This window comes from Orycteropus afer, unplaced genomic scaffold, assembly GCF_000298275.1.
Source record: "Orycteropus afer afer isolate SDZICR_OR568_19922 unplaced genomic scaffold, OryAfe1.0 scaffold00762, whole genome shotgun sequence".
Lineage (NCBI taxonomy): Eukaryota > Metazoa > Chordata > Mammalia > Tubulidentata > Orycteropodidae > Orycteropus > Orycteropus afer.
The window spans coordinates 209,322-222,310 of NW_006922349.1; positions in this window are offsets into that span (position 1 = coordinate 209,322).

Consider the following 12,989-nt stretch of genomic DNA (forward strand, 5'->3'; position numbering starts at 1 on the left):
GCAACATTAATATGCAAAATAGCACCACCAATAGATCAAGTACTTTTGAGAAGTGAGGCTCTGAGTGATCACATATTTGATACTTTTCTGCAATTTTGTCAGCATGAAAAATATAAGGAAGCTGGTTTGTTGCTCCTACTTACATCAGACAAAGTAAAGAAAGAGTGAGATGAGTTCAGGCCTGCTGAGTCACAGCTTAAGCATCACATAAATGACCTCAGTGTTGTGCTCTGAAAGAAAGCCTTATTTCTTCTATTAACAGGGCTGATATTGGCAAAACCCAAACCCAGAGTATTATTGTAAGGGTGGCTGAATTACAATGCCAATTAAATTACCAACCCAGAATGGTGTCTGAAGTTAAAGTGAGGATGTTGATTGGGAGAAAATGGAATCCTGAAACCTGGAATAGGGACATATAGGCAGATAGTCCGGAAGATCAGGATATATATGTTGTTGTTGTTGTTATGTGCCCTCGAGTTGGCCCTGACTCATAGTGACCCCTCCTTGGGTTTCTGAGGCAGTATCACTACGGAAGTAGATTTCCCAACCTTCCTTCAGAGTAGTAGCTGGCAGGATATATATGGAGCCTGTAAATTCTGTTGAATCCATCAAATCAGAAGGGATTACTCTAAAACCATTATTCCCTCTACCTCAGTTTGATGGGATTTACCCAACTGTTCCTCCTGGGTCATTGCCTGAGGCAGAGTCCATGGAAGACATTGCTGGATGTTCTCAGGAATGGCCCCAACCACACATTGTTGCTGCTAGACCTATAACTAAAGTTTAGTCCAAGCTAGCCCCAAAAGGTGAAATACAAAGTGTAACATAGGATGTGTTACACAACACCCAGAAAGACTTACTTGATTTTGCTAACACGTACAGACAGAAACCTGGAGAATATGCATGGGGATGGCTACTGAGGGTGTGGGATAATGGTTCAAGGAATGTAACATTGGGTCAGTCTGAGTTTATTGATTTAGGCCCACTAAGTATGGATTCTTCATTCAATGTTTCAGCTCGAAGATTAGGAAAGGATCTAATAGTTTATTTGGTTGGCTTACTGAAGCATGGATTACATGGTGGCCTGTGTTAAGTCAAGTTGAAGTACCAGTCTTGCCTTGGTATAATGTAGAAGAAGGTATCAAGAGGGTTAGGGATATTGGCCTGTTAGCATGAATTTATCAGGTTAGACCTCTACAGCCAGAAATGGAGATTCCAGAAAACATGCCTTTCACCAGTACAGTGAGGAATAAATTTGTGAAAGGAGCTCCAGCATCCTTGAAGACTTGAAGACTGCCTTGATTGCTATTTTATGTAAGCCGGATTTGACAGTGGGAACTGCCCTAATTGAACTAAGATACTGAACTGCAATGGGGCTGATTGGACCCCATGGTAGTAGGGGCCAAATGGCAGCAGTCAATTGACAAAGGCAAGGTGGGCATGGTTACCATAATGGTAGCAGTGTCACAACAGTAATCAGAATAGTTTGACTTGTGTGGAATTATGGCATTGGCTACTTGCACATGGTAGTGAAATAATGGCAAACCTACTAAGAATTTACTTGATCTTTATAGAGAGAAGAATTCTAGGTCACATGAACAGCACCCTAGATTGAATCACCAGAATACAGAGTCACATCATCTCTATCAATTCCCAGACTTGAGTCAGTTTACAGATCCACAACCGCTTGAATGAAGGGGAAGCGGGGTACCTTTGAGGAAGGACCCCACTACATTGCCAAAAATTTATAATGTTAGTCTTTCTACAGCCTTCCCCAAAGGGATCCAAGGCTTTTTACAAAAGTTACTGTTCATTGGAGAAAAGAAAATAATCAGAATTTTCAGGGATTATTGGACAGGGGCACTGAACTGACCCTAATTCCAGGAGATCCAAAGAATCATTGTGGCTCACTGGTCAGAGTGGAAGCATATGGAAGTCAAGTTATTGATGAAGTCTTAGCTAAGGTGCATCTTGCAGTGGGTTCAGTGGGTCTCCGAACCCATGCTATACTGATTTCCCCAGTTGCAGAATGCATAATTGGAATAGTTATACTGAGCAATTGGCAGAATTCTCACACTGGGTCCCCGACATGTGGAATAAAGGCTATTATGGTAGGAAAAGCCAAGTTGAAGCCATTAGAACTGTCTCTATGACAAAAATAGTAAATCAAAAGCAATACCACGTCCCTGGAGGGGTTGCAGAGATTACTGCCACCATCAGGGACTTGAAGGATGCAGGGCTGGTAATTCTCACCACATTCTCATTTAATTCACCTATTTGGCCTGTGCAAAAACAGATGGATCTTGGAGAATGACAGTGGATTATTGTAAACTTAATGTGGTGGTGACTCCAATTGTAGCTGCTCTTCCTGATGTGCTTTCATTGCTTGAGAAAATTAGTACCTCTTCTGGTACTTGGTATGCAGCTACTGATCTGGCCAATGCCTTTTTCTCTATACCAATTTCAAAGGACCATCAGAAGCAGTTTGCCTTCAGCTGGCAAGGCCAATAATATACTTTCACAGTGCTTCCTCAGAGATATGTTAACTCCCCAGCATTATATCATATTTTGTTCCGTAGAGACCTTGATTGCCTTTCCCTTCCACAAGACATCATACTGGTCCATTATATTGATGACATTATGCTGATTTGACCTAGTAAGAAAGAAGTATCAATGACTCTAAACTTATTGGTGAGACATCTGTGTGCTAGAAGTTGGGAAATAGCCCAACAAAAATTCAGGCACCTTCCACCTCAGTGAAATTTCTAGGGGTCCAATGGGGTGGGGCATGTCGAGATATTCCTACTGAAGTGAAGGATAAGTTATTGTATCTGGCTTCCCCTATAATTAAAAAGAAGGCAGAACATCTGGTGAGCCACTTTGGGTTTTGGAGGCAACATATTCCTCAGTTGGGTGTGTTGCTGTGACCTATTTATTAAGTGGCTCAGAAATCTGCTAGTTTTGAGTGGGGCCCAGAACAGCAGAAGGCTCTGCAATAGGTTCAGACTGCCATGCAGGTTGCTCTGCCACTTGGGCCATGTGATCCAGCTGATCCAATGGTGCTTGAAGTGTCAGTAGTAGATAGAGATGCTGTTTGGAGTCTTTGACAGGTCCTTTCTGGTGAATCACAATGCAGTCCCTTGGGATTTGGGAGTGAAGCTCTGCCATCTTCTACAGATTGCTATTCTCCCTTTGAGAAACAACTTTTAACTTGTTCTTGAACTTTAATAGAGACTGAACATCTAACCATGGGCCACCAAGTCACCATGATACTTGAGCTGCCCATCATGAACTGGGTGTTTTCTGACCCAGAGAGTCATAAATTTGTATGTACACAGCAGCACTCCATCATTAAATGGAAGTGGTATGTCAGAGATCAGGCTCGAGCAGGACCTGAAGGCACAAGTAAGTTGCATGAGGAAGTGGCCCAAATGCCTATGGTCTCCACTCCAGTCACATTACCTTTCCTCTCCCAGTCTGCACCTGGAAATATAATATTATATAATATAATATAGTATAATTATTACTGGAAATAAATAATTTGTGATTATATGACCGATGACTGTGGCTTGTTTTTCCATCAGCTACAGGCCTCCCTGAGCACCTATTGTCTTTCTATAGGACCTTGTTCTATGGGCTGTCAAAAAATAATATTTCTATCTTTTATCAAACAGAGTCCAATAATGTATAAGTTAATCATGAAGTTGTCAACTTCACCTTTGTTATATTCCATTTATTACAAGCAAGTCACAGGAATGGCCCACACTCAAGAAAAGGTGATTGAGGAAGGATGTGAAGATGTGCAGACAAGAATCACAGGGAGGGATATATTAGTGTCTGTCTATCACAAATTTCTCTGCATAAATAGACAGTATAAAGTTTGTGTCTTGAAGTTTTTGAGATGCCCAAATAATTGGATGACACATAAACTATGCAGAACAGCAGTGATTCCTAGAAAGTCAGGCTTAAAATGAAAATACGAATGAAAAGATATTGAAGCTACATGATGAGAGCACATCAGAGAAGTGTTCTATTTTCTGTAACTGTCTCAATTGATGTCAATGGAAGCAGCAGTCAGGATATTAGACGACGTATGGCACTGGGCAAATCAGCTTCAGAGGACCTCGTTCAAGTGCTGAAGAGCAAAGATGTCTACTTGAGGACTAAGGTGTGCCTGACACAAGCCACGGCATTTTCAATTGCCTCGTATGCATGAGAGAGCTGGACAATGAATAAGGAAGACTGAAGAAGAATTGATGCTTTTGAGTTGTGTTGTTCGCAAAGATTGCTGAAAGTACTGTGGACTGCTGAACTATCTAACAAATCTATCCTGGAGGAAGTGCAGCCAGAATGCTCCTTGGAAGCAAGAATGGCCCAACTTCCTCTCACTCACTTTGGTCATGTTGTCAGAGAGGACCGTTCCCTGGAGAAGGATGTCATGTTTGGTAAGGTGAAGGGTCGATGAAAGAAGGGAAGGGCTTCAGTGAGATGGATTGACACAGTGGCTGTCGCAATGGGCTTAAGTATAGTAAAGATTGTGGAACTGGTATAGGACCATGCAGTGTTTCGTTCTGCTGTGCATAGGGTTGCTATGAGTTGGAGATGACTCAAGGGCTCCTAATAACAACCACAACTACCACTTCCTAACGGGAAATCTATTTTATTAGCTACTTGAAAGTACCCTTTGCCATAGATAAGTAAATGCCTTTTTACTCCTACAGGCACATATTTTATTGTCTCATTTATGCATAGACAGAGCTTCTGAAAGAAAAGATTAAGATATTAGATATTTACCCAATTTTCAGTTGAGGTAATTTTTTGAGGTTTACTACAAAGCTTTTTCTAGATCATAAAGACTCCATAACTCTTATTTTCTCTCCTTTTAACTTTCGTGAAATGTAACCATCAAGGTGTCCATGGTTCTTAAACTACTATAAAACTAGGATGTTGAAATATCATTTATCTGAAAGGTACTTTATGAGATTTGTGTTTATTAGTATATTCAGTTGTACAACAGTACTGTCAACACATGTCAAGTTGGACACTTTAATTGGGTCCAATTTGTTCACAGCCAAGAAGTAATGATCTCCAGAGCCCTTCCCAAGAGTCTGGTGACTACTAGGTGTTCATATTCCCAAAGCCTTGATTTTGATAGCATGGTAATTGCCACATATCTATGTAAATGAGGACCCTATGGCCACAGTTAGACTACAGTATTGTTTCTGTAGTTTATAAATATGTAAACAATGGTGTTTCAGCCCTTATTTTCCTCAATTCAATAAGTTGCAAGTGATTGCCTGTTTTAGTATAAACTACCATTAAAGAAAATGTTGCTCTTTCCAGGGTATAGTACAGTGAGTATTTTTTTCCATTATTATTATTATTATTATTATCATAATTTTGACCCCTTTTCTTGCTTCCATATTGATGCTTCCCCTCACTACATTGCACACCCTTCTTGCCCTTTTTGAGAAGACACAGTGAATTTGAATTAAAAGAAAAAGAAAACCTTTGTATCTGTACTCATATATTTACATTAACATTTTAGTGAAATGTTAGTCAAGCTATGTATTTCATAACACTGGACAGTAATTCGAAGTAAATTAAAAAGTCTCCTGATAGTCGTGAGCTGAAACAAAGTAGTGAACTAGTGAGCAGTATATAGTCATAACTTCCATCATGCTAAGATCTTTAGGAATTCAGGTGAGTGAGAGCATCCAAAAAAAAAAAAAAAAAACCTTAATTTTCTTTATGTTGTTGTTGTGTGCCATCAAGTCAGACCTGATTCCTAGCAACCCCTCCTTGGGTTTCCAAGGTGGTGTGTCTACGGAAGTAGATTGCCCAATCTTCCTTCCAAGGAGTGGCAGGTGGGTTTGAACTGCCAACCTTCTGGTTATCAGTCAAATGCCTTAGGCACTTGGCTACCAGAGCTCCCCAAATTTCTTTATAATAATTACCAAATGAAAATTCAAAATACCCAAAAAGTCCTTGTATATGTCTCTACAAATTTCAAAGAAAGTTAGAGGGAAGGATGTCTAAATCTGCTCTTAAAGGAAAAATTATAATTCAGGAATGTAAGAATACATAAATATAGCAAAAATACAATATTTAATTATTAAACTAAACAAAATGCACTGCATTATATGTATATCTGTTAAATTTAAATACCATGTTAACAACTGGATTATAATCTCCGATGACATGAGTCCCGATGGCCCTGTGGTTAAGAGCTTGGCTGCTAACTATAAGGCCAGTGGCTCAAATCCACCAAACATTCTGCTGGAGAACAATGTGGCAATTGGTTTCCAAAAAGTTTACAGCCTTGGAACCCCTGTAGGGTATTCTACTCTGTTCTATATGGTCACTATGAGTTGGAATCAACTCAACAGAAATTGGTTAATCTGTTGTCAAATGCTGATAAATGTTAGTCTTTGAGAAATAATTTTGTAAGTGACTGAATTAACAACTAGCTACGTAAATAAATGGATGATTCCACAAATAATTCAGTTAAATCATTAATCAATGGATCCTCCTTTTATTGCTTCAAGATACAAAAATGTATCCTTTATATTGCAACACAAAAGGTAATGCACTATTAACTTATTTTCTCTTTAACAAAATGCAATCCAACCAATGATGCTGTGGAGCATATTGCTATGACACTTTCCATTTAGAAGAAGAGGACAAATTGTTATTTCAGTTTAAAAAGTATTAAAACAACATATGCAGGGGCAGATTCAGTAACTTAGAATAAAACATTTCAATAAATTGGAGCTTTTCCCTTATATCTATTTTTAAGTGTCTGCTACTTTTTAAAATCTTCCCATACAATCAACACATAAGACGTAAGTTACATGTTTTATCATTAAGATAATTGAAGATCATTTAATGTTCCAGGCAAGAGTCAACCAGATTTTACAACCCCAAATTTTCTGTTCATGGAAGCATGTTACTTTACTAGGTAGGAAGTCAAGTTTAAAGCAGTTTGTTGGATGTGTATAAAATTAGAATAAGAAATGTATGTTTCAAATATACATTGCTTTCCACTTAAGGCAGTCTGAAGCTTTGTCACCTAATTTAATACAGTAATAAAGGTTTTTGGCCATGCACTGCAGAAACCATAAGTTCTTTTTTCAGAACCATAAAACATATACATACACAAATAAAGATACATAAGCACTCTTATCTTTTCAAAGAGGTTGAACTATTTTAACAAAATTGAGAATACAATACTTTTTAGTAAAGTATGAAACAATATGCTATTTGCTAATGTTGAATGACTACTTCCTGAGGAAAAACACTGATGTGTCTTGCTTGTGTAAATACAACTTCTCTTAATTTCTAGATTTTGACTATGCAGGATATTTTTGCTACAGGCATAGGAACTTTTATTCACTTAAGTTTTGTGTATAGTAATGATTTATATGGAGGAAAATGTAATCAATTCAAAATAGAGAAACCAGAATTTTGTATGTGTAAATTAGAGAACACTGTTAGTAACATATGAATTGAATTCAATTTACTATATATTTTCTTCACCAGCCAGGAACTCTGGTGGTGTAGTGCCTAAGGCATTTGACTAATGACCAAAAGGCTTGTGGTTCAAACCCACCAGCCACTCCTCAGAAGGAAGGTTGAGCAATCTACTTCCACAGTGATACTGCCTCTGAAACCCAAGGAGGGGTCTCTATGAGTCGGATCCGACTCCATGGCAGTAAGTTTTTTTTAGCCATGAGTTGTACCCACTGGATATTATTAGACTATGAACCTTGTCCTTTACCCTGAACCTCTAGAATATTAATTCTTCAATCCTTAAACCAACGGAGCATAGGTAAGATTCTCTAAATGTAACCATGTATAATCAGGACAAGGATCATAATGCCCTTGTACCAAAACACAGCTTGTGGTTTCGTTAGAAGTTGTTCCAATTAATACTTTAAAAAACACTCAGAATTTCAACTTTGTAATGTATACTAACTGATAAGACTAAGGGAAAAACTTCGATAATTTTCTGAAATATCATTCACATTTAATTTTTAATAATAAGAAATACAACAAAAAACTCAATCTAGTAAACAATTTCCATGTTTTAATTAAATATGTATATTGTAATTGCTGCATATTATAATTCATTAGGTAAAATTAATTATATAATTAATTAATTCAGTAAGATTAAAAAGAAAATAAAAGCCCCTTCTTCACATTCCTTATCTTGTTGTTGTTGTTGTTATTTGCCGCCAAGTCGGACCCGACTCATAGCGACCCCTCCTTGGGTTTCCGAGGCAGTATCACTACGGAAGTAGGATTGCCCAACCCTCCTTCCGAGGAGTGGCTGGTGGGTTTGAACCGCCAGCCTTCTGGTTAGCAGTCAAGTGCCTTAGGCACTATGCTACCAGAGCTCCCTTCCTTATCTTAGCAGTAACGAATTCCTTGGTGACTCTCCATTTTTCATATAATATTCTTTGTCTAATACCTAATTCCACATACATCTTTTTCCCTCTACTTCTAATTCTTTTTTTAATTTTTATACAAATAAAGGAAACAACATACATACAATTTTCCATCTATATTTTATACTTAATGTATTTCAGAGCGTTTTCTTTGAGAGATTTAAAAAATATGACACACTAAAGCAAACATGTTATCTTAAACACTACTTAACCAAGAAAATATTTATGGAACAAATATATTCAATTATGCTAGAAGAATGTTTTTAACAAAGAGAAAATATTTCAAAAAATGAAATTGTAACCAAGGAAACCTACATACATATATGTCAATGACTGTTAGCATGATTTTAGTTTTTCTGTCAGCATTGGATTATGTCAAAACTAATGTTAAGTCCCTAATTGCATTAGGATTTAAGCTCAGTCTCTTACTCAAAACAACTTGTTTGTTGTTGTTGTTGTTATGTGCTGTCAAGTCAGAGCCGACTCATAGCCACCCCTCCTTGGGTTTCCAAGGCATTATCATTACAGAAGGAGATTGCCCCATCTTCCTTCCAAGGAGTGGCTGGTGGGTTTGAACTGCCAGCCTTCTGGTTAGCAGTCAAGTGCCTTAGCCACTATGCTATCAGAGCGCCCCAAAACAATTTGTAGGGAAACAAAATAAGGAAAGAAAATTTCCAAACTATTATTTTGAACAGAAAATTGTTACTCTGATTTATCTAATCAGTTCAAACCCTGCATGCTTGGCTTTTCTTTACACAGGGAAGAAAGAAAATGATTTTGTAGGAAAAGTTAAAATATACATCTTTACATCCATAGCACTTCATTAAAAAAGCCCTTTCAGTTACCTGACAATGCTCAGCTCCCACAAACACATATGTTTTGTCTGGTCTATTCTACTACACACTTGAAATGTCTTCAAAACACTTAATACTACCTACAAAAAAATATTTTTCCTGATGGGCTCAAGAATAGCAGATTTATGAGGCTGACACAGGACCAGGCAGTGTTTCGTTCGGTAGTACATAGGGTGGCTATGAGTCAGAGCCAAGTCGACAACACCTAACAACAATAACAACATGCACTCATTATAACAATCAACCATGTGAGATCAAGAAGGCAGCTTTTGCCCAGCGATAGAGCAAGGAAGGTGGAAGGGAATGGGAAGAAAGAATGAGGGGAAGGAATGGGTGCGAGGAGGAGGTAGAAAGAAGGCTGTTGTATGGGGATTGTAGTGAATATCACAGAACAATATGTATGGATTATGGAATGGAAAACCAATTTGCTCTGCAAACTTTCACCCAAATCACTACTAAAAAAAATAAATAAATAAAAAGAAAAAAATATTTTTCCTCACATATTTCACTGTTTAGTCTATATCTCTTTTCGTAAACTACAGGTTTCATGGTATTAGGGATTTTTCTGGGGTAGTGGGTAAGGCATTCAGCTGCTAACCAAAAAGTCAGCAGTTCAAACCTACCAGCCACTCTTCACGAGGAAGATGGGGCAATCTACTTTGCTAAAGATTTACAGCCTCAGAAATGCAATGGGTGTCACTATGAGTTGGAATCGATGTGATGGAAGTGAGTTTTTTTTTTTTCTTTGGTTTCTGTTTTATTACTCAAATATACTCATAGCCTGTAGGAGCAGTAAGTATATATTTGTTGAATTAATGAATCAATTAGTGAATTGATATATTATTTAAATTTATTGAAATAATAAAAATTAACATCTCATTTTTGCAGAAGAAGGAAATATTATAGGTAAAACTTGTTGTAGACTGTGCATAACTGTTAAGTGATGATGATAGGTCCCATATATCCTGTCTCATTATTTTTCAGCCCAGGTTCTATGACTCATGTATAAGAAAATGTGTCTTGCCTAAGCATGTTTTGGCCATATGCTATATGTATCTAATATATGACACTTATTTTAAAGCAGATTGCAATTAATTTATCTGCATAAGAATATGAAGACATTCTTTGAACACAAAGTGAGTAATTAAATTAGGCACAAGTTCTTGGTAATTCAACAGACTATATTAAATGCAGCAAGTGTGAGATCAAATTAAATAAATAAATAAAGATAGCTTGTTTAGTTAGAGAAAGAGCATCTGTTCAATTGGGCAGATCTTTTGTGCTCTGTACTAATGGGATGCAAAACATTTCAGGGACATTGAGAAATTTAGAAAGGACAGGATACCTAACTGGGCAAACTTTCATTCTGTTGTACATAGTTTGTCATGTGTAGGAGCAGGCTCAACTGGAACTAACTACATCATATATTACGTGTGTCCAAAAGTGTCTGAGAGTAGTATATGATCTAAAAATAATGGTTTAAAGCAATAGTAATAGAAATGTTTCTTAAAGTAGCAAGGATCATTTTAAGGACTGTTTATGATATCATAAGCACTTTCCTATATTTCTTACACACATCTAATCCTGACCACATGCTGTGAGATAAAGACCATTCTTCTCACCTTGATAAAGATATCATGACAGAATATGTAGTTAAAATGCCAACTTCACACAATAATTAATCCATTATTCCCACCAGGTAACTGAAAATCAGAGCTCTTAATCACTACCAATTATTTGGTTTTCCTTCCTCTATTCATCCAACTTCAAATAATTATCCAGAATATATGATATAGTAATTCAATTGTTTAAAATATAGACATAATATCTTGATAATGGGGTGAACATTTTCCCCTTTACAACAATACAACAAGAACCCAGTAGTAGGTAAAGAAGTAGTGATAATATTTGAGTGAAATGACAATTTATTATATATATATATATATATATATATATTATAAAATATAAAATATATGTAAATACCTTGATGTTGAGAAGGCACAAAATTTTAGAAGATAAAATATATGAGGAATTTATAAAGAACATAAGACAAGGCAACTAGTCAGTTTCTCATCAATGTGAAGCAATTTGTGAAATATTTGGTAAAATAATAATTATTATTATTATTATAGTTCTCAATCAAGTTGTCCATGAAAATTCTGTATGCAAGATGTTTGAAAAGTTCACAGAAAAGGAGACAAGCCAAAAACGTTTGAAAATTGAGCCAAATATAGGAGATATTTAATTTCAAATAAAGATGTATAAAGTGCAATCAGTTAAACATGTTTAGATTACTTGTCTGTGATTCTGATTGGCAAAGGTATTATTATTATTGCTGCTGCTGTTATAGTTTTTGGTACTATTCTCACTGTCAAAGAATGATAAGAAATGTTGCAAAAAAAAAGTGAGAGAAGTATTCTGGAAAATACAGGTATCACAATATGTCAAAAAGAAAGCTAGTTACTATGTTCATTGGTGAGTAAACTAAATAAAAGCTAGAATAAACACCAATTATTCTAGAAAAATAATACAGGGGCAACAATCATCAATGTGATTAATGATGTAGTAATGAAAGAAGATTTTTAGAGATTTTGTGGGAAGAGTGGAAGATAAAAGAAACACAAATCAGTAATTTAAGATGAAAGAAAGAAAACTTAATTGATATTGTAGGGAATCATACCACAATGTTTAGACATTTGTTTTTCAGCAGGTGGAATGAAGGAAAGTTGGAAACTAAAGATGATAATGAAAAAATTAGGAGAGATTTTGAGAAAGTTAGAGGAATGGAATCAGGAACACTCTACTGCAGGGAGGGTCATATCTATCATTTTATACAGACAAGTAATTAGAAAATTTGAAGAATAAGAGTTCAACAGAATAGAAGAGCCAGTTTTAGTACAGGGTAAATACATGATATAAGTTTTCAAAAGTAAGGAAAGCTTCAAATGATTTCAATATTTTATGTAAAATTGGTAGAAAATAAGATAATTTTGACATTATGAATACCATTCTACTTCTAGAATGCAGATTATATCCCTAATAGCCTTAAAGTAAGAATTTAGACTGAAAAACATCCAAAAGATTTTATTGCAATCATCCAACAACATTACATTATTTCTATTATTCCTTTAAAAACCAACCATATCAACACAATCTATATCTATTTCATATTAAACAACAAATAATAGTAATAATAATAACAAGTTTCAGTCAAGTTGATCCTAACTTACGTTTATTCCATGTGTGTTTTCTGGTTACCTAGTGCCACTCTGACGAGAAATATACCAGAAATGGGATGGCCTTAACAAACAGGGTTTATTCTTACAATATGGAGGCTTTAAGTCCACGTTCAAAGTGCCAGGCTCTAGGGGCTGGGTGAAAGCCCCTCAACCTTGGAGTCCAGCTCTGCCTCCTGCTCCTGGCCCACTGGAGTTAGAGGTGTTTCTTCACTGAGACAGCTGCTGGCTGCTGAGGCTGAGAAGCCCCAAGGTTAAAAAGTAAAAAGGCATAGTCCTGATGTTACCAAATCACAGGGCAGGCCATTAACTTAAGTCCATTGTTAAGTCCCAAGGTCGGCAGAGCATAGCAGGCTGCTGAGCAATGACATGGCTACATGCAGGGTCCAAGCGTCCCATAGGCTACAGAACATTCCCAAAGCTGCTTCTTATATACGAGAAGAAGACCA